This window comes from Ruditapes philippinarum, unplaced genomic scaffold (genome assembly GCF_026571515.1).
Source record: "Ruditapes philippinarum isolate M1 unplaced genomic scaffold, ASM2657151v2 ctg128_1_1_1_1, whole genome shotgun sequence".
Classification (NCBI taxonomy): domain Eukaryota; kingdom Metazoa; phylum Mollusca; class Bivalvia; order Venerida; family Veneridae; genus Ruditapes; species Ruditapes philippinarum.
This window is the reverse complement of record NW_026861563.1, coordinates 509054-515139: the sequence shown is the minus strand read 5'-3', so window position 1 is coordinate 515139 and position 6086 is coordinate 509054.

The following is a 6086-nucleotide window of genomic DNA, read 5'->3' as shown; positions in this document are numbered from 1 at the left end:
TGAGTTTATTCGGTTTTCTTCTGTCTCTTTAATTATACATGTTTTCTAGCCAGTTATTTATGTCAGAAATTGGCATGTTTTGTATTTCAAAGAAATTTGATTGCTTTTTGTAACGCCTCATTAAGCTTTTATATAAATATTTCATGAATGTTTTAACGGCGTTTAGAGGCATTGCATTACACATGATGGTATAGAAACTTGTTTCAATTTGAATCATAAAATCTCCGTAAATGGAAGCCGTATTAACGACGTAAAAATACGATGATTTGATTAATTAATAACAGATTATATTGAAATACCATCTCATGTACATGGCTTGTACCATTTGTCCTAAACTTTAATACATAATTAAATCATTTTTAGCAATTTTGTTGTCATTGTATAGCTGTATGTTGTTGCAGGAAGTAATTCGTCGACGTTACGAACATCGCCAATATATTTCGATTCTTACAGAATAACCGATACCTTTCAAGTGGAGTATAGCCCCTCTGTCGGATTACATTTCGGACTGATTGAGTTAAAACCTTTCTAGTGCTTAAGAAACGTCCATCGAGACCCCCTAATATTGAAAATTTATGTCTATATTTCCAAATAAACTGTCCCCAGCAACGATTATTTTACCATTTATTCCAACGTGAAACTACGAAAAGTGGGACACATGTACGTTTAAAATAACAGTAAAAAGCTAAGGTACGACGCATTTGCCCCTCCTTTTAGTTGTTTAATAGCATCTATTTTATAAAATGATTTAAATTTGTTTAATTATAATTTACTATCATTCCAAGAGAGTCTTTTTTAATTCGTATTTTAAAACTTAGAACATGTCTTTACACTACTTAAGTATATTTAATAGTCCCATAAATTTTGCTCTTGGTTATTCTAATTTAATTGGAGTTAAATGTTTTATATAAACATATAATTGGATCGAAATGTTTTATATAAACATAGAGAGGTAAGGAAGAATTAAAACGTATATGTCATCATAATTATTTGTACATTTTTCATTTGTCTTTTAATACGGTTCTTTTACAACTTCATTCTGTTCATTTCTTATAGCATACCGGCACGAATTTGTAAATTCTTAATACCATAAGTTTGCCTGTAATAAGCGACAACAATGGTATGATCATTCGTTAAGATTTTAAAATAAAAATAAAAATAGTGCAAACAATGTTCTAAGGGAGACAACTGTTGAAAACCAACTCTACAATACAAAATTACGTTAACCAATCAGCGTATCAAAATTCACAGCACTGGTCTCATTTGAATAAAGACGTTTCAAAAATAGTTTTCATATACACAATGTACAAAATTTGTTCAACGCTGTATGTACATTGAAAGACTGGTTAGAACTGGTTAGTGCTCGTCGGTTAATTGCTAATATGCTGACATAAATAGTGTCAAATCTGGCTGGAATATTGACTTTTGAATAATATATACACCCGTAGTGCAGTTAATGCAATTTCCTTGTACAATCAACTACAATAAAACTTTAAATCACAAATATATGAAAAGCAGCATTGTACATGCATGCACGGAAATTACTGACAAGTTATCAGTGAGATCAATTGATATTTTAACAGGACAAAAGTTTATCTTCATTTATTTTTAACACTGACAAAATACAAATTTGATTTCATAATGCTTGCATACAGCAAGAATATTTATGACTTAAACAATTTAAAATTATGTCCTTACAATGAATTTTATTTAAATGATTGTTTATTGTTGTTTTTTGTTGTTTTTTGTTGCCAGGACTATAAATATTGCATTGCAAAGCTATTTACCGTATACCAGTATCGGTAAAATATGGAATGTGTACCGTGGGTTCCGACGATGGAAATATTTAACTAGAATAAAAATAGATTTATCTTTAATTTAACATTGTAGCAATTAATTTTATTACAAATAAAATACATAATTTGAACAAAGGAATAAAAGCATTGATAAATGTTATCAAAACCAAAACTTACCAGTCTTTTTATACACAAATTGCAATTCTAAAAAATAAATTAAACGTGGTATTTTTGAAAGTCACCGTCCTTGTTGATTTGGCTATTTCATGATGTTGTCTATATATAGTATCTATAATCGTTTCTTTCACTTTCTGTCTAGTGAAAAGGGCCTGTTTCATTTAAGAATGTGTAACAATGATACAACAAGTGTAATATGATTAAAGTCATTTGTTACATTACGTGTATATAGACGTCAAATATACGGCCTTTTAAGTAAGGTCTTTACTTTTTGATGAACACTTATATAAGTCGTTTACAAAGTATCATATATAATTCACAATGTTGTTTTACCATGTCACATGTGTATGACAAATGACAAATAATATTGATTTGATAAGGCTAAAGCAATATACTAGTACATGTGCCGTATCCGAATACTTGCTATCCGGATTGCTGATACTGTTTTAATGTTTATGGTGGCAATTACAAAAAAAAATTCTTAAAAAATCAATGTAATCAAATTATTGTGTGACATCACAATAACATTAAACTTATTGTTCCATGAACTTGTAGGTTTCGAAGTTTGTAGAATCTTAGAAAAAGATAATTTCATGACTGTTAATAAATTGTTATTCAGTATTTGAAAGATAGAACTTTACGAAATTACCTATTTATTAGATAGATTAAAGTGATAATACGCTCCTTTTTCTCTGTTAAGTTGACTTTAGTTAGTAATATATATTTCAAAAGATTGACTATTATAATGGTGATTGACCAATAAATGTTACTGACAAATGTTATGATAAAATATAAAAACTACCTAAATTACAAAGACTGTCCCACTCCTTTTTTTAATTTAACTTTACAGGTATATTCCGAGCGAAATTTATAGAAATATCCTAGGGTCACGTGGATAATTGATTATATTTGTATAGTTTGACATTAGTTTTCGTGAGCAAACTATCTGTACAGAACTTTAGTTTATGTTGTCGTAGTTCATTCAGAGTGGTGGTATTTAGTGGATATACAGTTTTGCTATGGATTCACTGTACATTTATTACATATTACGATGGCAGACGGAACAATTAACGATTTAACAGATGCTAAAGACTATGTTGATTCAGTGATTCAAAGCCCATTATTTGTGAACTGTACAAGTGAAAGTAAGTGCTACACAAGGAAAAGACACTTGAGCGAAAGTAACCTATTAGATGATAGTGATGTTTGTGTTAAATCGAGACGTGTTGTACAAGGTAAGAAGTCTAGTACAGGTAGCCCTGATTCAGTAGATTCTGTAAATGCTGCAGACAATTCTGTTTTACTAGAAGACTTTTCTTCTTCATTTAAGAAACTCTCTGAAGAAGTTGCTTCACATAACAACAATATGAATGACAGAATAGACCAACTTGAGGTAAAGATTTATCACAAAATTGGTAACATGATTGATAAAAGTATCAACGCAGAGGCGAAAAAGATAAGTGCAGATGTAAATAGACAAATATAATTCATTCACAGATGAAATATGCTAGGAAATTGCTCATATAGAAGGAAAAGTGCAAAAGATTTCAGAGGCTGCCGAACCTGGTAATAATAATTCTAATAGGAAGTTGAATATTGTGATTAGGGGTTTGGCATAACATGAAGGTGAAAACCTGAATAGAAAAGTTGATTTGATGATCATGAATGGTCTTGGTGTATCTGACGTGTCTGTACTAAAAACAGAAAGAAAAACATCAAACAGAGAAGATTATTGTGGGCTAGTAATTGCCTCATTCCAGTCTCTGGATAACAGAAGAAAAGTTTTGTCAGTGAAAACCAAGCTCAAGGATTCCAAATAATATGATACTGTATTTATCAACAAGGACGAGTCATATGAAGAGCGACAGGCAAATATGAACTTTAAAGTAATTGTTAACGCCCTTAGAAATGAAGGTAGTAATATAGCGCTACAAGGAAATCGTGTTGTACATCAAAACAACAGGGATGATGAACGGATGTCGAGATCCCAGGACTCAAATAGTCAAAAAGAAAATCGCAATTCTTACGGGAATCGCGGATCATGACCGAACAGGAAGAATAGTGAGGATAATGACTCTTATATGAAAAAGAGGAATGAAAACAGATATAGACACAGTAATGACAATAGTGACCGTTATGCAAATAACAGAAATGAAAACAGTAATAATAATGATCAACGTAATAACGGGAGCAATGCTCATAAAAAGCAAAATGAAAATGACAGACTTAATTCTTTTTCAGACAGGTCTAAACAGTCAACCTACAGAGGGCGTAGAAGAAGTAACAATGGAAGAAACAGAAATAACAGAGGCAACTCGAACTATAGTAGTTAGATATTAGCAGGTTTTTGGAATGTCAGATGGGTTTAATTGTAACCAGTTGTCTGATAATTTTAAATTAAGGTCAAAATGTATATTTTTTTTAAATACAGATATAATTGGTGTTGCTGAAACACATTTGATGGGTCAAGATGTTTTGAATTTAGAAAATTACACCTTGTACGGCAATAATAGAAAGCAGATACATCGTAATGCTAGAAAGGATTTTTTGTAAAGAATAGTCTTTTACTTGATTTTAACATCTCAACTTTATATGATACATTAGATGACATACTATGGTTGAAAATGCAACATAAATTTGAAGATTCTTGTATGTCACAGGGTGAGAAAAATGTGCAGACTGACCGGGACTCGAACCCGGGACCTTCGGAATACCGTTCCGCGGCTCTACCGACTGAGCTATCCGGCCGCTTACACATCTTCTCGCCTAAATAGTGAACAGTTCTGAACCGTGACATACTTCACCACAATATTGAAATTCGTCCTCGAATTTCACAAAGCTACAGAGCAATGCTAATTGAACTCCGAGCTATAATCAGTCACGGTCCCCCGTCGGGCGCCAATTTGTTACAGGGTGAGAAAAATGTGCAGCCTGACCGGGACTCGAACCCGGGACCTTCGGAATACCGTTCCGCGGCTCTACCGACTGAGCTATCCGGCCGCTTACACATCTTCTCCCCTAAATAGTGAACAGTTCTGAACCGTGACATGTATATTACCATGTGTTTGCTACTTACCTCCGGAAAATTCTAGTCGATACAGTGATGTTATTAGTTTTTATGATAATCTGTTGGAAAGTATATACACTTATCAAAACGATGGCATGGTATTTATTTGCGGAGATTTAAATAGCCGTTGTGGTAACAATGAAGACTTCATTGCTGGTGTTGATATTATTGAGCATCGTAATGTTGTTGATTTTGTTAGTAATTCATATGGTGATCATTTAATCCAATTTCTTGTTGACAAAAATATGTGCATGTTAAATGGTCGTGATTTTATACAAAATGATTTTACTTCTATATCTGTAAAAAGAGGCTCTGTTGTAGATTATTGCTAGGTCAGCCACGAAAATCTTACATACTTTACTGATTATAACGTTAAACATGTATCAGATGTTTTAAATTGTATGAGTATTGGAAATGTTTTAGCTAGAAATCATTCTGTATTATTATGGAATATCAATGTAAATGTGGGAATGCAAACTCATACAGTGAATGAATCTGTACCTGGTTTTGATAAGTTTAACTTAGATACTGTACCAGATAGTTTTCTATCAGAAGATGATACAATTACAAAAATAAATGCTCTTATAGCTAAACTAGAACATAGTATGAGAATGCAATCCGACATAGATTTACCTTATAATGAAAGGTGTAAGATTGTAAGCTCAGAAATGTATGATAAGATTGCTTATAAAAGAATAGATCCTGGACTTCCATCCAGGTTAAGAAATAAGAAACCAAAACCGTGGTGGAACCCCATATTGTCTACTTTATGGACGGCTGTTCATACTGCTGAGCATAGTTGGTTGAAAAGTTAAAATAGATCTATTAAAACTGAGCTCAAGCATATTTATGTTAATGTAAGAAAACAGTTTGATAAAGAAGTCAAAAAAAGTAAAAGATTATTTTGGTATAAATATCAAAATGATTTACTGTCAAGTTTGAATTCCAATGATAATGAATTTTGGAAATCTATTGGTAAAATAGGAATTGCAAATGAACACAAAAAGTCTATACCATTACAGGTTGTGTTGGATAATGGTGATATA